Raw genomic sequence first — 27,007 nt, 5'->3', positions numbered from 1 at the left:
TCCAGCAGTGGTCACACCATTGCCAAATATAGAGGTAAAATAACCTCTCTACTCTTACTCAAGATTCCCATTTATGCATCCCAGGATCTCATTAGCTCTTTTGACCACAGCATCACAGTGGGAGTTCATGTTCAGCTGATTATCCACTATGACCCTCAAATCTTTTTCAGAGTTACTGCTTCCCAGGAAAGAGTCCCCAATACATGGCCTACATTCTTTGTTCCTATATTTACATTTAGCCATATTAAAATCCATATTGTTTGCTTGCAGCTAGTTTACCAAGTGATCCTGATCACTCTGAATCAGTGACCTTCCATCTTTACTACTTACCACTCCCCCACTTTGTATCATTTGCAAACTTTATCACTGATAACTTTATGTTTTCTTCAATGTCATTGATAAAAATGTTAGATAGCATAGGGCAAGAACTGATCCCTGTGGGATCCCACTAGAAACACACCCACTTGATGTCGATTCCCCCTTTACAATTACATTTAGAGATCACTCAGTTAGCCAATTTTTAATCCATTTAATGTGTGCCAGGTTAATATTACATCTTTCTTGTGTTTCATCAAAATGTCATGTGGTAACAAGTCAAATGCCTTCTATTACATTACCACTAGTACCTCTATCAACCAAACTTCTAATCTCACCAAAAAAAAAAATCAAGTTAGTTTGACAGGATCTATTTGCCATAAACCCATGCTGATTTGCATTAATTACATTACCCTCCTTTAATTCTTTATTAATCAAGTCCCATATCAGCCATTCCATTATCTTGCCCGGGATTGATGTCAGGCTGACAGGCCCATAATTACCTGGGTCATCCCATTTACCCTTTTAAATATTGGCACAATATTAGCTTTCTTCCCTGGAACTTCCCCAGTGCTCCAAGAAGAGAGTCTCTCCCAGTCTCTGCTGTTGGAGACATAATAATAATTGCATAAATAATTAAATATTCACTGGAACAGAGAGAGAGAGAGAGACTGACTCTATAGCCCACTGATTAGAGCACACACTTCAGATGTAAAAGACCTAGGTTCATGTCCCTGTTCCAAATAAAGCAGATCAGGGCTTTGAATCTGGGTCTTTCACATACCAGGTAACTGCCTTAACCACCAGGCTATTAGCCAGGATCACAGTCTCTCTCTTTATCTCATTTTTTGACAAAATGCCCCAAAGGATCTTGGTATTGGCCCAATGTGGAATAGGAAATTTTTTCAAAATTTCAAAAGTTTTCATGGAATTAGAAAACCATGCTGTGTCCACGTCTACTATAGTGTCCCAGTCTTGTAAACTAACCACAAGACCAGCCTTCCTCCCAAATCAGATTACGGGCACAATGGCAAGGACATAGACAGATGCCTCCTGTGGTGGGTCCTGCTGTCCCAGTTCTGCAACTAATTTGATTATGTTCTAATCAAACACCCATTGAGCTCAACCGGAATGTTTCCAGGGAAGTGGAATCAGGCCCTTAGTCTCTAGATCAATCAATCCATTTCCATAAGCACTAAATAATCAATAATAAAAATAATATATTAAATCCAAAAAGGAGATGCATGCACTTATACATATTTCCAAAAAATTTTAACCTGTCTCTTTCTACTTTTATCTATGATTAAACCTAAGAGTCCTTACACTTATGCAGAGAGGTTACAGAAATTACATGTATAATACAGTGGGAAAATACAGTCCACCATCTGTTGTATATTTCTGTTATAGCAGTATACTTTACCTAAGAATAAAACACGCTTTTATTTTAACTATTAGTATATTATATTTTTCTGGCCTATAATCTCACAAATGTATTCAAAAGAAACTAAACCAAATTTAGTAATTTGATATATTTCTGAGTTTACTGTTAATAACAAAGTAATACTGCCAACCCCAAGCATTCAAAAATCATGTGTTAGACAGGCCTCAAGAAATCTTGAGATAGGCTTAGAAATCATGAACTTTTTAAAATAATAAGTTTGGGGGTCTTTAATTTGTCTTCTGGTTTTCAGCCTTTAGGGTTCATATTTTCAAGCTTTTCTCCACACTCAAGAAGGCTACATATGTTTTGGGGGTTTTTTTTAAATGAATGCCTCAATAATCACATGACTGCAAGATCTGAGGCTTTAAGAAAAGCAAGAGTTGGCAATACTGCAAGAATATATGAAGGTTGAGGAATAATAAAAGTTATGAATTTTGCTTCTATGGATGGTTATAGTCAAATATTGTGGATGCACTTCAAAAAGGGTAAATACTTTTATTTTTTGTTTTTGTGCTTTGGAACAAAAGATGATCAAAGAGGTTAGGAAGGAACATCCTTCCACTTGCCATTGTCCACCACTGCACCCCCTACATAACCATTTGTACAATTTATTAGGTATATTATTAGGTTTGGGCTTTATCTGAAGAATCAGGTATAGCCAGGATATTGGAACTGATGGATCAGTGGTCTGATCTGGTATTGCAACTATGTTCTCAAACATTCGTAGAGCCTATTGGCTGGATTCACAACTCCTCCTACATGCTGCTAACATTTCCTCCTCTTGCCCCTCAATCTATACTAGATTATAGCTTGTTGAAAAAGAGGAAAATGAAATACTTTGAAATGTCACAGTTGTTTCCTTTCCACTGGATTCAAAATGGACCCATTTTCCTTTCTCTCTCATGCACACCAATTTTCTGCAATATTTTTCATCAACATTTTCATTGAAGTAATTTTAATCATTACTGACACTTTTATATGCCAAAAAAACATTTCTTATTGAAAATTTAGATTTTACTAAACAAAAATACTATGCAATTATTTTTAAGTCATTAAAATTTGGAATAATAATGTCACAGAAAATATTGAGAAAAACAGAACATTTTGTTAGTGCTGATAATTTTCATTACAGGTTTTATTTTTTCGAGTAGAAAAATCCATTGTTCTGACAAAATAAATGCTTTAATGCAAAATATTTTGAACAGCTCTACCCAAGATAGGTTTCTGGAGCATCTGTCATTAAGCCCTTTGACCTCTCCCGCACACTGATATCTCCCATGGCTATAATACAATAGGCAGACTGGTAACAATCAGAGTAGGGCTCCTTGTTGTCTCCAAATTTGCAGATGCAAATGATGGCATTTGATCATCTGGCTACTGCACTTGATTTGTAGGTACAATGTGGTAGATGTCCAAATGCTGACAGGATAACAATTAAATGTACCCTCAAAACTGGAGTCTAGGTTGAGGCCCCTTTAGGAATTTGGCTCCTAAGGTTTAGGCATCACAACAGTCTATAAACAAAAATCCAGCCTCTGGGGAAAAAAAATTTTACTGGACTCTGTCCAGATGTCCATAGCATGCTTTTTCCTTTCCTGTCTCACTCCTTTTGTACCATTTTCTATCCGAGAGTCATAATGTTGGTTATTCAAATAAAAACCGGACAATACTAATTGTGGCTTTTGGTAATGTTTCCTGAAATTGCCCAATATTTATGGTGCAGGAGATATATTCTGAAACCTCCTATCAAAACTAGGCCATGCAAAATTTAGTTCTGTTAAATGCTGTGCCTTATCATCTGTGTCCTACAGTACATTAAAGCCTTAGCACTGCTGAAATTTTGTGGATTATATATAAAAAACACCAGCTTTTAAATCATGACTGGAATTTTAATCATGATGCAGATCTAAATGTTACTTTGCCTGGGTGGGTTTTTCCTCTTTGATATGATGCAGTATCAATGAATAAATATGCAAACAAATAAATGTAGACATGGGGCAAATGTACAAATAAATGTAGACATGGGGCAAATCCCGATAATCAAATCCTGAACAGCTGGGCTGTTTACTGGAGTTTTCTGCATTGAGGTGAGATAGAAGACCATGGCCATGTGTGATGGGGCAGAGAGGCCCCACAATGGCAAAGAGAGGGGTAAGAGGCTGACAGGTACTCACTGGTAATGAAAAGGTTAGGGAAAGCTTGTGGACCCAATTGGCCCTGCCCTGCTACACATGTAGCCAATGTCACTGTGGAGAGGCAAGATAAAAGGAGAGGGTCTACCTTATTTGAGGGCTGACCAGGAAGGAGGGCTGACCAGGGAGGAGGACAAAGCTTTTTTTTTTTTTTTTTAAACTCTGATTGGAGAGAAGCCTGGTTGTAACTTTGGTATGAAGATTGCCTGCCAGCCAGATCAACCTTCCTGGAAGGGATGACCAGATCAAAGGAAGGAACTGATAGAAGCACAGACAGTTTGGGAGACAATCCCTGAACGAAAGGCTAAGATTTGTGGGATGACCCTGATTTTGAGTTGTTTATTTTGTTCCAAACGTTTTATAGCATGGCTCACAGATGGACAGAGAGCTCCACTTCTCATTCATGATTGTATTGACCACCACTTTCCCATTCGCCATCACAGATAATTCCTGAGGCAACCACAGAGCTTGTTTACGAGGACAGTGTTCATGTATTTTAGCCAAGACTGGATATTTCTCTAAAAGATCGGTTCTCAGAATTATTTTGGGGAAGTTCTATGGCTTATGTTATACAGATCAGACTAGATGATCCTAGATGGCCTGGTAATCTATGAATCTGTGATAGAGGAAGGGGTGGAAAACTGGGCAAAGGCCAGGTTCTGCTGTTGACCAGAGTCAGGAAGACCTTTTCTAACCAACCAGAAGACTAGCCCTAGCAGCTTGGAAAGCCAGCTATTGGTGTGCACAGTTCCTCTTAAATTAGGTTTTCAGGGTTCTTTTTGGGATTTGGCTACACTTCATGAAACATATCAGAAAACACAAACCTCATGGGGGCTCCACTTGGTCAATCCTGAAATCCCAACTGGTCTAGCTGGAAATGAGATATTTAGAGTTCCGTCATTTAGTGTGGAGTGACCACTAGTGAGTGGTTCATCATCAGGGATAAGTGGAGTCAACAGCAACAGCAGAACCACCCATGAATGAACAGATACTCAGACTTGGGAAAGAAATACCCCTCAATCCTTACTAGTCCTGAACATTCACGATCAACAACGTAGAGCCCAATGTGGACTCTGGATTAGATTTTGTAATCCAATGTGCTATGATTAGTCACACTGGCAAGGAAAATTTTGATTTAAAATACTATGCCTTTCCACAGCATCTTCCAAATGAGAATTTCAGCGTGCTTTACAAACACCAGTGAATTTGGCCTGCTTATTATTCCAGTTTTACTGATAAGGAAATTGAGGCAGAGATCTTGTTGGCCTGATTTTTTAAAGCATACATGCTAAAAGTCCCTCATTGACACATGCAGTTGCCATTATTACAACTGAATTTGGCATGTTTGCATGTGCACATGGCTACTGAGATGCATAATTGTTATCTGAATGTAGAAATTAGACATACAATAGAGTATATGTTTTTGAAAATCAGGCCCTACATGACTTATTCCAAGTCAGACAAAACGTCTGACACAGACAGAAGGAAAATCAAGTTCTTTTGACTCTGTCCTAGACCCTAAATACAAGAACATCCTTGCTCAGCATTTGAGTGTCCCTCCAAAAGCTTAAGAGAAGGAGCAAAATTTTTCCATTGATGTAGAAGCATCTTTCCTAGTCTTCAAGTAGTTCAATTACAATTCATCAGTTAATACCCTGTGTTAGATAATGAGCTATTAACACTGTTCACCTGCACTGTGATGAAGATGATATTTTCACTGGCTAGAGAGCCACTTGAATAAGGAAGCAAAAGAAACTGTTCCCACATGCTGTTTCAAATTTCTATCCATCACCTTACAGTGGCATGTCATACTGTGGAGGCCAGATAGATGTGCAAAATAGCTGTTTAACAGAGGAGAAATACTGTAAAATTGTTTATAGTGGGACAGTGGGTCCTTATAGGCAAAGTCAATTACAAATAGATTTCTCAATTATATTTCAAGGCCTCAGTTGATTCTTATATAATGTTCAAAAATCAATTTTGCATGGAATTCATGTGAATGTTTCATTATTAATAAAGCAGCAGTAGGCAACCTTTGCTGCATTCCCACAACAGCAACACTCAATGGGGAAGCAGACTGCCAAAGTTTAATGCATTACCATAAAATACATAAAAAGTACAAAAATGAGAAGAAAAACAAACATAGCATAAAACCAAGATACAGTTCAGCATGTCCGGCAATCTCTGCTCAGGAGAGCCTCTGTAATCAAGAGGGTTTCAGAGGCCAGGATGGAGGTGGATTATCGGTAAATCTCTGAAGGTCTACATTTTACCTAGCTCAAATAGTCCATAAATTTAAACCACTACATTCAAGTATCTCTCCTTGAAACTGAAGGGAAGAACTCAGGAATTAGAAAAGCATATTTAAACAGGCATAGAGTAGATGCTGATTATTCCTGTGATTTGCATAGCACCAAGTGTATGCTATTAATTTTTATAAATGAACAATTTACCTTACTTTTTTAAATTTCCTCTTCATATCTTATTTTGACTGTAGCAAAAGTGCATTTCTTTGTATCATTTTCATACAGAGTATTGTTATGCTTACAGGATTAACAGTCAGAAAAGGGCATTCTTTATAGTAGTAATGTCATGTAACCCTTTGAGCAAGCATATTTTCAAATACCATCCACTCTGAATTCCTATGCACCCAAGACTTCTGTTGATTTATTCCCTAATTCAGGAAAGCAATTGCTCAACTTCAAGCACATGCGTAAATTCTTTCATGAATATGTTCCTGAACTGAGGCCATAATTGAAAGATTTGAGCACACAAGGAATGCAAGATTGGGCTCAATATATTGAAAATTTAAACACCCCAGGAAAACTATCAAACAGATGTTTAGGAGGGAACACTTGTGCCCTGCAGTCCACTGGATGTCTAAGGGACCCAAGATTTATATGATCTAATTTCCACCTATCTTCTAAAGAAAGAGTTAAAAGTTCCTCCCCAGACTTGAAAAGGTTTCTTCTGCAAAGGGAAAACAGTGCTTATGAATTGTTAGTGATCTTTTTCTGATAAAGTCAGTCATGAACAAGGAACCCCACATGCTAGACAGAATGAGAAAACAGTCACGCTTTATTATACAGTATATTAAATAGGAAAAGGAATTTGTGTGTCCCGATTGGTTAATAGATTAAGTCAGAACAGTGACTAGTTCACCATAATTCACTGCTCAGAATTTAAGACTCATCGTCACTTAATTAACAATATAAATATTAAAAAACACTTTCTAATAATGAGACACTCCACTGCATGAATTATGGGGTATTAATTCACACCCAGTTGTGGGCACAAATGAATATGACATATCTCACACCTTATGTCCTATTTCTTAAAAATAAACACATAGACAAAAATATTCATAATTTTGAGGAAAAGACATCTCACTGGGGAAAAAAAATCAGCAAAAAAAGCAAGTAATGAATGTAATATATTGTGTTCCTACGTTTAGTAATCACTTTGCCACATGCTACAGGAGTTTTGGTCTTGCAGTCCTTAACACAGGGGAGATTTCTACTTGGCTATCACTTATTCCAGATTTACACTGATGTACCTGCACAGACTTCAAGGATTTCTCCATTGGTGAAAATCAGAAGTAACTCTACTACTATCAAATGACAACATGGTTTGGCCCATTGACTTCCAGAAGAGCTTTGCCCAGGAAAGGGCTGGAGAACCGTGGATCATGCTTGTAAGAAATTTAATTTTCATTAATTTAAAAATCTTGATAGGGAAAGATTTACAGGGAGACCAGACTGGGTGAATTTCAGGGAAGTATGGATCCAAATTGAGATTGAAACTTTGATATTTAACCCCTGTTTTTTGGAATGGGTCAGAAACAAACACCACCTAACTCTAGGGGAAATCCAGATCCTAATCCAAACTTTATCATTCTGGCCTTCCTATGTTTGTACCATTTGTCTATGTTCTTCAGAGGGTGTGGGGGAGAGAGTCACTATAAATCTAATAGAGAGAGCAAAAGGAATTTGGATAAGATTGTGACTGGTTCTTGTGTGGGTGTGGCAAGGGCAGGAGGGTGCATGGAATCTTTCTGCACCTGCATCCCATGCACTAGTCACAATCTCAGTCCCTTTAAGGGGTGCAAACTGCCTTGGCCCACATCATCTCCCCACCAGCTACAGGGAGGAGAGAACTCTGTGCTATGCTAAAGAATAATGCAGCATGAGAGCCCAGCCCCTGAGCACCCATACGGAGAACCATGTGACTACTGTAAAGCAGTAAATCTACCCTTGAGAATCTGAATCTCCCTCACCCAAAGAAATAATCTGACACATGAAAGGAAATTCAGAGGGACCTACTATACTACTTCAGTTTGGCTCAGCCCTGACTCAAACTGATGGGAGATTGGCAGGGCTGGATTTCCAATTAGGCACAGTAGGCACATGCCTAGAGACACACAAACAGAGGTATCGCACGGCCAATGGGGGCTCTGCACAAGCACTGGAACTCTGGTACCACCTCCTGCTCCTCCTCTTCTCCCTGAGGCCCTGCCCCCTGGCCAAGCCAGAAGCCAAAGCCCAGGGGTGAGTATATTTCCGCCACCCGAAGCTGGCCGAGCCCGTCACCCAAGCCCTCTCTCCCACCCCTCACAGAGCTGGCCCATCCAGCCCCAGTCCTTGTGCAGAAAACACAAAAGTCAGCTGGGGGAAGTGCTGAAGATGTAGTGCCTGGGGCATGTAAATCCAGCCCTAGAGATTGGGCGGAGTGAGTGAGTATAGGATGGAATCTATCTCCCTTCATAGGCCCTATGTATTGCAAGAGTGCCTGAACATCACAGGTGAAATCCTGGCCCCTTTGGAATTAATGGTATTTCTGCCATTGACTTCAGTCGGACCTGAATTTCACCCTGGGTGATCTTAACGTCTATATGTGCTGCAATAATGAAAGCTAGGAATGATTTCTCTGATAGCATATGGAGGTCATTTATGGACTACACACACACACACACACACACACACACACACACACACACACACACACACACACACACACACACACACACACACACACACACACACACAATATGAGAATGTAGAAGATGGAAGGAAGTATACAAATTAATTACTAGCACTTTTCATACATTTCAAAGTTCAGGATTAGGAGATAGATTAACTTTCACATGCTTTTCTTGTTTCTGTCAGGAATGGGTAGGTGTTTAAATATCTTTTGTGGGAGGGATTTAAGGAGGGGGTGATTACATATACCAGAATGACAGTTTATGTCTTATTTGTTGTAACATTCTTTAATAAAATTGTAATAATCTAATCCAGAAGGTCATCCTTGCTCTGAATTTCCTGCCTTCTTTCAGTTTAAATCGGATCCTTAATATTATCCTAAGGGCAGCTTTTCTGCATTTGAATTAATTTTACTTAAGGGGGAAAAAAAAGTTTGAAGGAACAAAAAAGAGAAAAAGACAGAGAGGATAATCTAATCCCTCATGGCTCTTCACTGAGTGCACTTTCCCACCAGAAGAATTACTCTCTCCTTTTGAAAAAGTGGCTCAGCGCCATCCCATTGCAGAAATAGTTTGAAACTGCCTTGGAGTTGTGCCATGTGGAACAGGACAGATCCAGACAAACTGGCTGAAGCATGGTTGGTTTTTATGGACTTCCAATTTAAAAGTTATGCTATACATAATATGATTAGATCTGACTGGAACGTTATTCCTTATTTTCTTTTATTAAAGTTTAATTATTTCCTTACTGTATTGACATCCCTTCATTTGACTAACACTTGTGCATTACCAGTGTGATATGAGGCCTAGCCTGTTTATGTCTTTATATATGAACACTTTATGAAGAATCATGAACAAACATGTTTTCTAATAAAATTATAAAAAGTGGATCCATTTTTTAAGGGCTCAGTCCTGCAGTCCTTGCCTAATCCCTAATTTCAATGGGAGTTTTGCCTCAGTGAAGACTGCAGAGTGAGACCCTAACTCACACAAACAAACAAAAATCCAACATAGGAACCGTCCCAGTTTCGGATGAGACTCACTGTGTAGATGGCTGGTTGTACTTATATTTTTTAGACTCCAGTCCTGCATTATGATCTGCACAAGCAGATCATTGAACCCACACAAAGCCCTATTAACTCCATGCATGTGAATCACAGTGCAGAACCAGGTCCTTAATTTTTATACCAAAACAATGTAATCCCATGCACATATTAACTGCATTAGAAACTGGTTAACTCTCAGGTCTCAAAATGTAATTTGTAAAGGGAGAATCGTCATCAAGCAGGAATGTTTCTGGGGGGTTCTGCAGGGATTGATTTTTGGCCCTATGTTATTTAGCATCTTTATCAATGACCTGGAAGAAAACAAAATCTTCACTGATAAAGTTTGCAGATGACACACAAATTGGGGGAGTGGTAGATAATGAAGAGAACAGTCGTTGATTCGGAGTGATCTGGATCGCTTGGTAAACAGGGCGCAAGCAAACAATACGTATTTTACTACAGGTAAATGTATACACCTAAGAACAAAGAATTTAGGCCATACTTACAGGACTGGGGGACTCTATCCTGGGCCATAAATGACTCTGAAAAAGATTTGGGAGTCATGGTGGATAATCAGCTGTACATGAGCTTCTGGTGTGATGCTTTGGCCAAAAGGGCTAATGAGATCCTGGGATGCATGAACAGGGGAATTTTGAGAAAGAATAGACAAGTTAAAATAGACAAGAGAAAAACTATGAGAACAAATAAAAGTGAGATGAGCTCAGTGAGAGGTAAGAATGAGCTCAAACTATTTGGTTTATAAAGAGTTAACAGGTGAATTGATTACAGTCTATATGGGGAACAAATATGTAATAGTCTAAGAGAAAACTATAGCATGATCCAATGAATAGAAGTTGAAGCTAGACACATTCAGACTGGAAATAAGTTGTAAATTTGGCACTGAGGACTGTCACTGGAATGACCACTGGAACAACTAAGCAAGAGTTGTGATGGATTCTCCATAACTGACAATTTTGAGTTCAAGATTGGATTTTTCCTAAAAGATCTGCTCTAGGAATTATTTTGGGTAAGTTCTATGGCCTATTTATAGAGGAGATCAGACTAGATCATCACAATGATCCCTTCTGGCATTGGAATCTATGAACCTTACCATATGTCATATTCTGATTATAGCAAATTTGGATAGCCATAACCCTGTTATTAGGGTTCAAGTCAGTTCCCTCCTCTATGGTTTGTTGCCAAATGATTTCTGCACAATAATAAGGTGTCTGTTCTAAGGAGAGAATTTACACTAGGTTTTGAGCTTAATGGACTTTTAAAAAGGTCAGAAAGGACCATTATGATCATTTAAGTCTGAACTCTTACTCTTTGACTTGTGTTATGAAGGATTATGATACCTTGGGGTTTTTTACCTCTGTATATCCTGTTCAATTCCACCACAGATCAGTAGTGACCAAAAGTCATTAACATCTGACAGTTGTGTGTTGGCCTATGAGAAATGGATGACTTCAGTCTACTACTCATTGGTCACTACTCCACATTCCAGAAACCCCTAATTCAGGGTACCCAAGGACTTCCTGGTAAAGGAATGACCACTCAACTTAAGTTATTTGAGGTAAGTCAGCAGGATATTTTGAAGAAACTTGCACCTAGGATGTAAATTTCCATGACTATAAATCCATCATCTTTCATAAGACCTAAATTCATTTGTTTATTTAATGTATTATAATGGAGCTGGGAGATAATACTATGTAGCCCTGTATCAAAAGCAGCCTTACATCTGAAGTCCTTAAGAGAGAGATTGCTGGATGTACACACGGTGCCTATATTACATATCTAAGGTTGACAACTGATATAAAAATCCCAACAGTACAATTTTATTTTTTCCCAAGGAAAGCATTTGAACATCTGTATTACTATTATTCAGTTGCTTCCCAATAAATACAAGCCCCAAAGTGCTTTTGAAACAATTATCAAAAAGGAATAAATTGGGCACTCTTTGAAAGGCTAGGTTTGTTTGGAAAGGTGAAGGGCTAAATGCATGTTTTTTCATTCACTCCAGGAGCAAGAAGGCAAATATTTGAAAGATAAAATGGGTTCTCCCCCTCCCCCGCCATGTCCTTGTATAAATCAAGGCAGAATTAATTATATGGTAATTGCACTTGGAGATACAGCACTGTAACACCTTGTTGTAACATCCAGTGCCAGCACTGGCAAGCCATGAGCTAGCACGCAGACCTGGCCATTGTTCAGTTCAATTAATAATGATTTTGCTTGCTTGCACTGTCCATGACTATAACGCCACTGTTTTTTCCTTTTCCCCAATGCTCTGTTACCTTGCTTTACCATCAAACATTTAATGTGGGAAAGCCAGCAGGAGGGTATTATCAACAACGATCATGTCAAAATATATTAGATTAATGCAAACATAATTATCTCCTTTTTCACCCCACTCCCCCGCTTCCAAGTTTGGCTGTAATTTCTGAATGCAATTTGCACAGTCTGCATGTATATCACTGCCCTCTATTAGACAGAACCTGAATGGCTTAACTGTGTTTCATAGGCCCTATTCCTTTAACTAATCAGGTAGCATCTCCCTTAGTTCCAATGAAAAGGGCTGTGCTTTTGGAGGAGCAGTGTCCACACGGAGACCATAAAATTCCAAGTGGCCACTGCATACAGCACTGTAACAACGATAAAATTGCTAGGATGCCATAGATTTGCTAACACATAATAATGCTTTCCATCCAAACCCCAAATGAAGTTATAACAAGGTTTGACTCTATGTGCTGTCAGTTTATGTTAAAAGTCCTGGACCAGTGAGGAAAGGCAGACGTGGGAAGCAGAGAACAAGCAGGGAAGAGCAAAGAAATGGTATAAGTTCATTCCTTTGGTGTTGGAGGAAAAAAAATCTTGGTGGCTGGGGGAGACAGAAGAAAGATGCACTGAACTGTAAATGTGCAAGTTCTTCACAGAATATCCTTTGGACCAGTGTTTAAAGTAGACCAACAATAAAGAACAAGAGGTGGAGCTTTCATCGCCACGAAAACCAGGCAAGAGGAGGAGCAGTGAGGAAGTGCATCTTATGCTTACCCAAGCCAGGGAGAGGTGGGGAAGGAGCTGTGCTCCCCCTCACTCCCATATACTTTAACCGCTGCAGGGAGGGAGATCCTCGTGTCAGGAAGGTCAGATGTATCTCACAATAGGTCCTGAAATAAACAATGAAGGCAAAGGCAATCTTTTCTTAGACGCCTTCAGTCTCCATTATTGCTGGCAACCATGAGAACAAGCTGCTGGCAAACTCCTTGGGAAAAAAAGAAGCAGAACTATGCCCAGAACCAAAAATAAATGATGAATCAGATTTCTTTAGTTCCCAAAGTCTCAGAAGCACCAGTCAGGGAGGCACCATCTTGCATACTTGGTACAGGATATCCCCCAACCCATCAGTCTTTCTGCCAACCCCTTTTAAGATGCCACCATGAAATAAATTATCCAAATCCTTGCTTAAAAAGAACAATTGACAAGCTTCTAATTCCTCATGGGGTTGAGGTGAACAATCAGAAGGGCACATTGGATGGAATAGAAAAACATGCGACCTCTGTGGAAACCCAAGCTGTGAAGAGAGGAAATTCTTGACCAAAATCCAAAAGGACACCACAAAACAACTAAAAGGAGGCTGGGACTTGGCAGAACTAGTACTGCTGCTGGAATATCATTATGTTGGGCATGCTGACTGTGAGGGAGCAGAAGAAACCCATCAGACTTGAGAACAGCCCCCTCTACACTGGAAACTCAGACTGTCTCCTTATAAGGAGAGAGAAAGTTAAAGTGGGTGGATAAGCTCTGTGACATACTCCGACTCATGAGACCAGCACAGAATACTCCTGACAACTAAACAAGAACTGATATAGGACCAAAGTATCTTCTCTGATCATAGCCTAAGAACATGCACCTTGCTCAGGTGACCCAGCACTGGTCAGGGTGGCCAGAGTTCTCACTTCCCATTATGTGGAGTAGCAGTAGGGCCGCTCCATACTGCAACATCAAGGCACAGCTGCTGTCTCCCTTACCCATGGGGTGTGGGTTTGGTCTGTGGATCCCTGTTGTCACGGAACCACTGGCCATGTGCCCCCACACCTTCCCCATCCCAAACTCCCCCCGACACAGATCCATGCTGAGCAGAGTATGTGGGCTTTTCCCTTTGTGCTTTAAATGGGCCAGAGGATCTGACATATGATATGGAAAGACTCCGTACTCTTATTCCTTTCCAATGTTGGCCACATAACTTGGGGGGAAAGATGGAAATCTTTAAAAGAGTTTCCATAATTGTATGTGTCCCTGCCAGTCCTTTATCCCACCCAATGCCACGCTAATGCCTTTTTGGAAAAGGTTAAAAATAGGATGACACTGAATGCTTGACTTTGCTACAAACTGTTTCAGTCTATGTACTGCCAGACTATACTGACCCCTCCCTTTTTTTGGTTCTTCCCACTATGAACTCATTGCAAATATCAAACTACACTCCCTTCTTCAACAGAAAGCAGATAAACCTGGTGAAATGACTAAAGCTTCTGAAACTGCCCTTGCCTTCCTTGCAGGAATTCTTGTGAGACATATGATCTCCTGGCCTCCAAAATCAGGAGTTAAAGTAGATGAGAATAAAGGAGAGCAGAGCAAGGGAGAGTACAGTGCCTGCCCCTCTTTGCCTTGGCTTGAGAAAGCCTTTGCTACAAAACAAAAACAGAACAAAAACCCAAACCACACAGTTTCTTTGCCTATTTGTTATTGTTCAGCATGCTCATCTATATGGATGTTTTATTACAACAGAACACGGCTTGTGCCTTAGCAGAAGGTGTTTGTTTCGGAATACAGTTTATACTGTTAAATGGGGAATGAACAATTAAAAAGCAAAGGCCCTTAGACGTTCTAGTGCATTCTTGCCCCTGCAGCCAAATGAAGCAGGGTGTTGATATAATGAAGAATCCTTATAACATTTACCTTCTAAACTATCCAACATGTATATCAAACTTAAAGTTATTAAACTGAGCTCTTCATTGAACAATGTACTTTAATATTCTCAAGCTGGATATGTAAACAGCTCTATATTTTTATCTTTATTTTTTACAGTTACAGTAACTTGTTGTTATGTTTGGTTTGCATCATACTAAGAAACCCAGTCCAAGTAATTTTTCCTGACATAAGTCCATGGAGAGGGGTCAGTCTGAAGTCAGGACTATCAGATAAAGCGTTCAGGTTCAGACATATGATTTAATGCATACCCACTCTAATGGTTAAATATTTCACTGTACTGATATAGCTGCACATATTAATTCAGTAATATTCAAAATCAGTCAGCTATATACTTTGTTCCTTTTTTTCCTTTTAAAATAACCATATGCACAAAGCTCATTAAGAGTTCAGAAAATTTAAGAGCTTAAGAAATAAAATCTAGACATGGCTACTGTTGAAAAGTGAATCAAATTATAACCCCAAAGCATTGAGTTTTTAGCAAAGTTTTACTCTGTGGTAAAACAAAACTACAGCTGTCAGAAATATGGCAGTCTAATCTCTTAACAAATTAAAAAATACCATCTGCAGGCAATGTGGTGCAGATAAACAGATGTTGCAGAAGTACAAAGCCTAGAGAAGGGAAAATGGCTTGACAGTTCTAAGGTTAATATGTCTGAAAAGAGATAGCATATGTTTCTCTGACGAAGAGAAAGAGAGACTGCAAAATTCAACAATTGCTAATGTTTATAAATAGCTATTGAACCACTAATGCACAGTAAATACCTGCATTCATTTTTTTTTTTTTTTAGGTTCCTTAAGAACAGTAAGTAGATCGATTAGAGAGGACTACAAGTTCAGCATCTTTCCATGTACCATTAGTTGTTTAGTTTAGCTGGAGAAGGTATCTATAATCTGCTTGCAGGGTTTTTGTGTGTGTGTGTGGTTTTTTCCCCCCCACTCCCCCTTCTGTCCAGGAACTCCTCTCATTAAAACTAACTCTTTTGAAATATGCAACACTGGCTAGCTAGCCCCACTTGCTAATGGTCCTGAATTGATTCTTAATTAGTTGCAGTTTTGGACAGAATCCAATTAAAATAGCTGAGTGCTCCAATAGGAGAAAAGTAATTGGCTAATATGTGTTCTGCTTTCAGTTGCTGAGACTTACATTGAGCTAGCACCAGCAATGGCAGCTATGAAAATGTAGCAGAATTTAAATCATACTCTGTGTTCAGGTTTTGAATAGAAACTTTCATATGATAATTTACACTCAAGCTATAAAATATGATCAAGAAAGGCATCCAAATGCTGTTAGAAAAATTACATTCTTCCAGTACTCTTCTAGTCTCTCTTAAGGAAAAGACAGGATACTAATTCAGAAAGGGAGTATGAAATCTTTTCAATAAATCACTGAATCTTTTCTGTACAATTTTATTTGTTATATATTTTCTAACCCTCTGTTTATATTCCAAAAAAGCCTCTGGGAAGCTAAAGATTACATTTTCATGTTTTTCTTCCAAGTGACTGAATAGTTGCTATGAGCTGAAACATATTTTTGTTTATGAGGGCAATCAAAGGTCATTGGACAGGTACTGCTTTATGGTTTGAGTTTAATTATAGAAAAGTGGGGTATTAGAAAAGCAAGGTCTTCTGAAGCACTATCGGGAGAGGGTGTCACTGTGGTTAGGTGACAATGATGTCACGTGAACAGCTTTTGTATTCAGCAGCAATAATTCACTGCCTGCATATGGGGATTGATCCCAGCTACAGTATCCCCAGAGGAGCCTCCACCAGGAATGGACTCACATATTCTTTGATCTGCAGATTAACATGAACAGGATCACAAGCCTTTGTCTCTTGTAAACATCTTATGTCCCTAAATTTCTATCTAGTAAAAGGCTGAGTTTTCTGTTTATTTGGGTAATGAATTGCAGTAATTAATGCATGCATTGATTCCTCCACTGACTCCCGGAAAGGCCATTTCCATTTTTAATTTATAGAAAATGCATACAATTCCCTTAATCAGATCACAGCCTGGATTTGAAAATAAATATAATGTAAAAATAAAAGATTACGGGGCTGAATTAAGGTGGACAAAAATGAATTTAATATTGTGCTAAAAGGTAGTCAAATAGCAAGGATTATATTGTGTAGTTTGGAGGCCACGCTCAGCCCCAGACTAAACAGGCACAAATCCCACTGATGTTAATGAAAATTCTTCCACTTACAGAGGCAGGTTAGGTCTATAATATTTGAATGTTTATTTCTGTCACATGTGACCGGGATGTTTTAGGTGCTGGATTGTTTTCTTTCAGTCTTTTGCATTACAAAGACTATACCATTTACTGAGAATTCATGAGGGGAAGGATTCAAAGAGTGAATCTGCACTTCAGTTGTACATTGTGGTTATCATTTAAGTGTCAACAATGTGCTTGGCACTGTACAAGGTGCAAAATACAGACAGACCCTACCCTAAAGAGTTGAAGATCTTGCAATCCAAACAAGTTTACAAAAAAAAAGGTACTTTGGCCTTAAACTGGACCATTCACAAACCTGATGCTATCTTATTTTCAGAGTCATGCCTCTGATCAAAGTAAAAATCAAATAATCCACAAACAAAATTATTTAGAAGTTGAAAGAAACAAGTAATATCAATATTTAAAGATGCCTTTAGGCACTTCTTAAGAGTGTTACTTTTCTTATTTGTGAAATGCTTTCCTTATTTCACACCAAAGTTCATTGTACCTATAAAATTTCTAAATATATATAAATGTGTGTAATATATGCCTCTGTGTGTGTGAAAATATAACAGTATAAATACACAGCAAGGGAGACAGTGCTGTGCTGAGGAATGCAATCTAATATTTATCTGAAATGCACAGGTAATATAAATTAGAAAATACCCCATGGTGTGTATGCAACATAAAAGGACACAATAAAAAAATGATTTGGAAGCACACACAAACTAAAGGAATACCTGATTAACCTTTCACTGACTCCTAAGCCATGTGATGCAAAGCTTGCCTTCCTCCTAGAGTGATGGCTTTAGAAGAAGATGTTAAATTTAACCTCTGGCGCAATGATAAATTGACAATAAAAAATTCAATGGCTTGGTAATTACCAATCACTTTGGACATCGGCAACATTTTTCAGTTCTGTCAGTACTCATTGGCACAAAAGCTTCAGCTGAAATTCTCTCGATCTCCCTCTTTTTAACTTTGTTTTCATGATGCAGATTAAATCTGCCACCCTATTACTGATTCATTTTCCTAATTTTTCATGTCTGCACCATGGCCCAGCTGCACCAGGCTGATAATTGTGGAGCCCAGCCCTGATGATTAACATCAGAAGAATTAATTATGCTGCCATTAAAATTCCAGGTTGCACATGGTGATCAAGAAAAATTAAGTTTCTCTAGACCTCTAAATCATTTCACCTTTGAGGAGAATGATAGTGCCTCGACAGCTAAACTGCAGCCTGTGTTCCAGCAAAGGTCTAAACCATGCACCCTTTGTGTAATTCACGATATATCTTCCTGGTTATTTTTACTGGTTTACTCCACTTGCTAAAAAGATTTAGTATTCAGCAAAAAAGAGAACTAAAACATCTAGCTGAACAGTGGATTCCAGTCAAAAACACAAACCATTTTTTCTTCTCTGAGGCTTTTCAAGAAGCATCTGGTATATTAATTTATAAATTAAAGCATCACATGGAGAATGAAATATCCAGCCACAAAAGTAGTTGCACCAGAAGAGTGTATAGAGGTAGATCATTTACTTTTACAACAGTTATAAAATGAAAAGAAATAATAATTTTATTGCTAGGTAAAAGCAATGATATTTCTCAAAAATAAATTGATAATGGAATAAACACGGATTCCTAAGATCTTTAGGCTAAATAATAATGAGTAAGGAAAAGCCTGTTGATTGACTCATTTCCAAAATGATTGTTGCAAGAGAAACTCAAAGTGTATTTGATCTAGCCTAAGGTATGAAATTTACTAGAGCCATAAAAAATAAGATGATATGCATTTATCATGTTCTTTTTCTACACTATGTTTTGTTTTTAAATTAGCATACTCATGTATACTACAGGGATAGCTTTAGAAGACTGCAACGAAGTGTCATATTTTCATGAACAGATGTAAATATCTTATGCCAAATGGTAAATGTCACTCACAACTATACAAAGAGTATGCATAAACTATGCATCATATCTTCTTCATTTGTTATATTTAGGCAGTGCTACCACAGGAAGACTATTTAGATGCAGATATTCTTGTTGGGATTTATTGGTAGCAAGCTTTTAGAATAAGCTTAACAAAATCAGAGCAAAGTGCATCATAAGAATAATTATCTTCATCTATAAAGCATGTTATAAAATAGGAGGATTAAGTGCACAGAGAGAGTGATTAACTTCTACTGGAAGTCATGTGCATGTTGAAATAAGAGAAATATCCTTACTCTTAAAACTTAACTCTTAAAGTTTAAGATGAACATCACTGCTATAGCTCAAGGATATTGTATTCTATATAAAATAAGCCATTTAGTACTTGTGATAATTTTATAGCACTGTCCCACGAATTACAATTTGCATAGTATTCATGATTAAATGAACATTTATTGTATTTGTAGCGATATTCCAGGAATGCCATAAAATGAGCTATGAGGTCATATTTAAACATTTTAAAAATACTTTTTAACTGAAAGTATTGAAAAGGGCTGCCTACAAGATTTTCAGCTATTTGTATTCATCCAAATTCTTTTTCTCCATAGACACATGCAGTGAATCCTGAAGTGTCCGAGTTTCCAGGAAACCTCAGAGGTCTCTCCAAAGTTTAAACACAGGAGAAAACTGTCAAAAACCTTATGCAATGAGATAAGAAAAGTTTGACTGGATTAACAGATTTTCCATCTCTATCTTCAATGATGAGAGAGTAAATTAAAGAAGAAATAAGTGACAAGCAACATGAGGAAAAATAGATCAAGTCACTAGCCTTGTACACTGCAAAATTATATATGAAATATGACTGAAATAGACTGATTTTTTTAAATTATCAATTTATGATGATCAAAGAGGGAGAATCAACACACTACAATATTAATAGGCTACTCATGCATCACTCAGATTAATTTTCAACATTGCCAGAGAACAAATAATATGGTTTCTATGAGTATACTAACAATAATAACAGCATGAAAATGAACTGCAATGATATCTGATATGCATAGACTCTGTTCTTTTTGGATTACCAATATATAGAAAAGATTCATACTAAATAATAATATTGTATATTTTACATAGTGCATTCTGTCTAGAAAAATCCCAAAGCACTTTACAAATTTAACAAGATAAAATAACCCAAATACCTGGGTGCAATTCCCTTTGCCTTCCCAAGGAGTTGCACCAATGAATCAAGAGAAAAATTAGACCCAATGGGTCAAACTATCATACGCACTACATACCTACAACCCCATGCACGTTAGCACAGGCATTGGAAAAAAGTTATCTATTCATACTCTGATGCTCTCCAAAAATTGTGGAGATGCCATTCAGCAAGGCATCATGAAAGGAGCTTGGAAGAATATTCTGGGACTAAGCCTTAAAATTAAAGGAGCTGGAGGGAAATGTGTGTGTTTATATCCCCCTAAACAACCCTGGCCCCCAACGTATTGTGCAAGTTATTCCTGCTAACTCACAGATAATTCCTGTATATATATATATATATATATATATATATATCATTTCACCCACTACTTGCGTGAAATACAACATCTGTTTAAGAATATGCAGCAACATTAAGGAAAGTCCTAAACCATAGAATTCAAATCCAAACTTCCTCAAATTTAGATCTGTTTGAGTCTAAGATTTGGATTTGACCATAGATGGAAGGGACTGCCATGAAATTGAAATCAGGATCCCCAGATAAACTATTCCAAAGTTAAGGTGTTTCAGTTCTGAGACCAAAATTTTGGCTCAGGCCTCTGTCTATTCTAAACATAACAATTAAGGACAGGAACAAAAATGTAGGGGAAATTTTAAATGAGTACAATAATGTTTATATAGTCCTCTGAAGATGTAGAGAACTATATCAGACCACTGCTAAGAATTAGCTAAGAGCCAAATTGTGAATTTGCTCCCAATGGAGCGCAGTGACACATGGGTAGCCTTGGCTTCAATGGGACTATTTGTGGATGTAACTGCTTCTCAGTGAGAGAGGTTCACAATTCGCCACTAAGACTATGTCTACACTGCCGAGGGAAGTCGACCTACTTTAAGTCGACTTTCAGTAGCCGATTTTTAGAAATCGCAGCAATGTGTCTACACTACGCTGTTTGCACAGGTTTCCTGTGTTTACACTGACCAACCTTCATTCGAATTGCAAAGCAGTGCAATGTGGGTAGCTATCCCACAGTGCAACTAGCCACAGTGGCTGTTGGGACGAGTGTCATCGTCCCATGATGCAACGCTGCTTCCCCCACCCTTCTTCCCCCCCAAACAAACAGGAAAAGTATTTTCATGCTGTTTTCTTACTCCCCGTGATCACCATTGCAGCAGAGACATGGAGTCATCTCAACTCTGCACTGTTATTGTGAGCGTGACAACTACATCGTGGCTTATCAGCGAGTATTTTCAAAATAGAGCAAGAAGCCGAAGCACAGACAACACCGATGCCACCAAGGCTGCCCTGCTACAAGCCATCGAGGAGCACAATTCCTGGTTGCTGCAGGCTGTAAGGAGTCATCTGCAGTCCATGGAGCGCCAGTTCTGGTGCACGGAAACAAGCGCAGACTGGTGGGACCGCATCGTTATGCAGCTGTGGGATGATGAGCAGTGGCTACAAAATTTTCGTATGCGAAAGGCAACTTTCCTCGAACTGTGATCAGAGCTGGCCCTGTCCCTGAAGCGCGTGAATACTCGCTTGAGATAAGTTATGACAGTGGAGAAGAGAGTCGCCATCGCTCTGTGGAAGCTGGCAACCCCCAGCTGTTACCGCTCGGTTGGGAATCAATTCGGAGTCGGTAAGTCTACAGTGGGCGCTGCCGTGATTCAAATATGCAGGGCCCTCACTAGTCTTCTGCTACGAAGGCTAGTGACTTTGGGAAATGTGCAGGACATAGTGGAGAGGTTTGCTATGATTGGGTTCCCAAACTGTGGAGGGGGCATTGATGGGATGCACATCCCTATCTTAGCACCTGCCCATCTAGCAACAGAGTACATAAACCACAAGGGGTACTTTTCCATGGTCCTGCAGGGGCTTGTGGATCACAGGGGTCATTTCACTGACATCTATGTGGGGTGGTTTGGGAAGGTGCATGACGCTCATGTATTTTGTAATTCATGGCTGTTCTCTAAGATGAAGGCAGGCACTTTCTTCCCTGACCAAAAAACTCACATCGGGGGTGTGGAAATGCCAGTAGTGATCCTGGGGGATCCCGCTTACCTCCCTTGGCTAATGAAGCCGTATACCAGGCACCTTGTCAGCAAAAAGGAGCGTTTTAATAACAGGCTATGCACTTGCAGAATGGTGGTGGAATGTGCATTTGGGCGTTTAAAGGGTAGATGGAGGAGTCTCCTCACTAGGCTGGACATGATTAAGAAGTACCTCCCTTCTGTGATATCTGCTTGCTGTGTTCTTCATAACGTGTGTGAAGCGAAGTGTGAGAGGTTCCCCCAAGGTTGAGTTGTGGAGGCAGAAAGACTGGCCACCAATTATGAGCAGCCAGATGCCAGCAGTATGCTGAGAGCTAACCGTGGAGCACTTTGCATTAGGGAAGCTTTGAAAACCAGGTTCTGCAATGAGATGCAGGACTGATTTCTATTCCTGTATGTTGTTTGCCTTTGGTGAAGCCCCCGCCTTCGATATCTGTGCCCACCAAATCCTTCCTGAACAAGATACGATTTAACAAAGAAACATGTTGAAATGATGCAAAACTTTATTTCTTAACATTCAAGTCATGGGGGAAGGAGGGCAGTGTTCATTCACTGTCTCAAGGGGTAGGGTGGTAGCTTGCTGGCCAGCTGTTAGCGTGGCCACCGCTGCTTTCTGCTCATCTCGACTGGGGTGGAGGCAAGCATGTACTGCAGCCTGGACTATCTCCTCTGAGACCTCTTGGGGGAGGGGAAGGGCAGCAAAGCCCTCAGTTGAGGAGCATTATGTAGGGGCTGCAGTGGGACTCTGTCCTGCCTCCGCTCCTCCTGAAGCTCCATAAGCCGCCGGAGCATGTCTGCCTGGTCCCGCATGATTCGCAGCATCTCCTGAGTGTACTGTGATCATGCTCCTGCATTTCTCTGCCACTCTCCGTCCATGTCCATATTCTGGGACAAGGTCAGCCGCCATGCTCTGAGCTCAGTTTCTGAGGCGTTCATGAGCTCGCCAAACATGTCATTTGTTGGTTTTTTTTTCCTCTTTCTAATCTGTGATAGTCTTTCCGCAGCATTTCTTGAGGATGAGGCCAAGGCCAAGGCGTTTACAGAATGAAAAAAAATTCACACGGTAGCTACAGTTAGCATAGTGAAGAAAACGATACAACTGATACAATGTAGACAATATTCCCCATGCAGTGCACAGGGCAAAACACAGACCCTCATTCCATTCCTGATGTCCCAGAGGGGTCTGCTCGCTGTGCGATTACATAGAGGATCAGAGGACAGCGTGGTGATGGTGGGGGAGAAGCGGGGGAGAAACTCTGCTGGTCTTTTAAACACTTACAGAGAGGAACTGCGGAGAGCATGGGGTTGGGGGGGGGGGGGAGTCTATGCTTAAAACACAGATTTGCTGGATGCAGCGAGGTACCAGCAGTGTTCCGCCATGATGCAGGGTCCCTTGAGATGATAAACGTAGCATTTCTCATCACATAAATCAACTGTTCCTTGGCTAACACCACAGTACAGTCACCAAAATGCCTGAAATCCCCTTCGTTCCCCCCCCCCCCACACACACACACACACCCAATGTAAAAGGACAAAAATGCTAAGAAGAAAAAAAACTCACCAGATGTGCCTTCCCTGGATCATTAGTGCTGTCCTGTGTGCTGCTGGACTGCTCGGGGGTCAGGGATATGTCCTGACTTTCTGGCAGAATGGACACCCCACTCTCCTGCACCCTGCTCTCCTCAGCCTCCTCCTCGTCCATGGAGTCCTCATCATTGTCCATGGACTGTGACCTAGCAGAGGTATCGATGCTGCGGGGCGGCACCATGGTGGGATCGCCACAGAGAATTGCATGCATGCATGATCATAGAAGCAGCATGTTTTGGGCGAGGAGCCAGAATGGCTGTTAGCTTCCCTGGCTTTCTGATACACTAACGCAGCTCCTTGATCTTCAGGTGGCACTGCTGAGTGTCCCTCTTGTGTCCCTTCTCCAGCATGCCCTGGGATTTCATCCCATAAATGTCCAGATTCCTTTTGCTGGCTCTGAGCTGAGCCAGCATGGACTCCTCACCCCACAGCCCGATGAGATCTAAGACCTCTGGTCGACTCCATGCTGGAGCGCGTTTGGGCTTTGCAGTAGCCAGGCGGAGAACAGTGACAAAGCTCTCTCCATGCTGGCAGCACAGGAAATGAAAATTCAAATCTTCCCGGGGCTTGAGGGGAGGGGACTTTTCCTGGTAGCATGACCACTGAGCAGCACAGCGCAACTGTCCAGAGCGGTCAAAATGTGGCATTCTGGGATACATTCTGGAGGTCAATAAATTCGATTTAAGTGACATTGTGTCTACACTGACACAAAATCAATTTAACAAATTTGATTTAGGCGCTACACCACTTGCAGAGGTGGCCTTATTAAGTCAATTTTCCAGGCACCTTAATTCGAATTAACAGTGGTGCCAGTGTAGACATGGGTGTAAGTAGGTCGACGTAAGTGACTTTACATCGACCTAAGTCGCCAGTGTAGACCAGGCCTAAGTAACCCTCTCAACACTCTGTTGGACAGGGTGGTAAATAGGATTATCCCCAAGCTACAGATAGATTGGTTATTATCCCCAGTCTTCACATAGATTTAGGCAGACATAACTTGCTTAAGATCTACTTCTTTGTTTAGTTTTAAATATCTTAAATAAAGGGGGTTTCCTCCACTTTCTTTGGAAACTATCTCACCAGCTCTTAGATCTTATTCTAGAAGATTTTCCAGCCTATTTTTTTAAATGTAATCCCATTACTCCCTTTTACCATCCTATATGATTAATTTCCATTGTTTGTATTACGTTATGACCCACCTTGTCTCCTACTGAGTAGTGGTTTACTCTGCCCCATTCACTGCAGTGGGATGATTGGTGGAATAAATTAGTATTTGACACAAGTAAGGATCTGGCCCTTACAGTTCCTGTAAACCCCTAATCATTGTAGTGACTCTTCTCTGACCTCTCCAAATTTGTTAACATCTTTTAGACCTGAAGAGCCCAGACCTCAATATAACATTCTAGATGAGATGTCATCTGAGCCTTAGCAAAACTGAACTATCACCCACCGGCTCCATTACTAAATATCTCTGCATATACAGTCCAGAATTACATTGACATTTTCCATCCTGGCATATAACATTGCAGACTTAAATATAAGTAAAAATTCTGCTCACCTTTCACATAGGTATGGTCACGTGCATGAATAAGGCATATAAGATTTAACCCTTAATGTGTTGCCCACTTTCTCAGGATCTTTTGTGGTATCACTGCTTTTCGTGGGCCTGACCATTCAGCAAAATGCACACTGTGATAAAGTCAGGCCAGGGGGCCTCAAAAGGGCATATCAGGGTCAGTATGTAAGCCCAAGAATGCCAAAAGCCCTTTTACCTGCAAGCAGAGGAGACATGATTGCAGGGCAATTAGAGACACCTGGACCCAATGAAGGGCTTGTCCAGGTGTACTTAAACCCTGCCTTCCCTAAAGGGAAGGGGGAAGTATAGGAGAAGGAAGCTGCCAGAAGGCTTGTGGTAGCTGGAGGAGAAACTCCCCCCAGGTTAGGAGATGGTGCTTCTCTGCAGCCAGAGGGGCAGAGAAGGAGACAACCCTTGGCCCCAGCTGGCAGGAGGGAGCCACAGTAATATTGCTATTATTATTTGTTTTACTGTGGCTGGGAGCCCCAGTCATTGAACCAGTACTCCATGAGCTAGGCGCTTGTATAAGCACAGAATGAATACATGGTTTCTGCCCCAATGAGCTCACAGTATAAGACAAGATACAAAAGATGAATGCAAATGGACTGATGGAGAAGCACAGGGAAACAATGACACAATATTGGTCAGAATGATAGGCAGTGGTGTCAGCAGATCAGCAGCCTAACCATTATCAAGTTTTTTGTAGGTCTCATGGCAAAGGAGAGTTAAAGGAGGGATTTGAAGGAGGATAATGAGGGTGCTTTGCATAAGTTTATGGGGAGCTCCTCCCAAGTGTGAGGGGCAGCATGGGAATTATAAGCATATCTTTTTGTGTGTGTAAATTCTTAATGGCAGAGTGATGCTTTTAAAACAGTTATTTGTTCCACACAGTATTCATTGCATTTCAGGATTTTTCCCCCTTGAATTTAACATACTTTCAGAACTGAACGTACTAGCTAGAAAAGGGCTAAGAGAACATTCAAATGCCCTGGGAGAAATTACAGAAGAAAGAGAAGTAATAGAATTCATGATGAAACAGACTTATGATTCAGTGGACAAAGACACTGCCTGGCAGCAGTTAAACATATCTATTGTGTACAGTGAATATGAGTCATTTTATAAATATGGGCAAAAGTAGAGTAGAGTATTTTTCCTATATTATTGTTGAATGAGACATCAATACAAGAGCCTAAACCTGCAAATCCTTTTTCAGATAAGTAGTCTTTGACTTATGTGAATAAGGACTATGCACAAAAGCAAGGTTTACAGGATCAGACTCCAAATTTGCAAAGCACTTCAGTAAAAAATCACCAATAGTGGATGGTGCTGGAACCCAGATAACATTGATACAAGCTCTTGTAGAGCACTACTCTAAGGGAAGGCCTAAGTTATGATCACTGAGTTATGATCACTCACTATCACTGTCCTCTGGGCTATTGCAGTGGGAAAGACATGACTGGTTATTTTGGC

General features: G+C 40.0%; 1 long non-coding RNA gene across 3 annotated transcripts in view; it reads right to left on the bottom strand.

The window, feature by feature from the left end:
* LOC137154147 (uncharacterized) overlaps positions 1–25,684 on the bottom strand; it is a 94,488-nt gene extending 68,804 nt beyond the window's left edge. The window contains exon 1 of one of the 3 annotated variants that reach the window (XR_010920108.1): positions 25,520–25,684. This is a non-coding gene — a long non-coding RNA (uncharacterized lncRNA). Of the gene's footprint in view, positions 1–17,917; positions 17,988–25,519 lie in introns of those variants that run through there. The other 2 variants (XR_010920110.1, XR_010920109.1) reach the window with 2 other exon arrangements.
* Positions 25,685–27,007: the final 1,323 nt, after the last annotated feature.

The sequence above is a fragment of the Emydura macquarii genome, unplaced genomic scaffold, assembly GCF_026122565.2.
Source record: "Emydura macquarii macquarii isolate MOO-44397 ecotype Brisbane River unplaced genomic scaffold, CSIRO-AGI_Emac_v2 contig_1253, whole genome shotgun sequence".
NCBI classification, from domain to species: Eukaryota; Metazoa; Chordata; order Testudines; family Chelidae; genus Emydura; species Emydura macquarii.
This window is presented reverse-complemented; position numbering and strand designations above follow the sequence as displayed.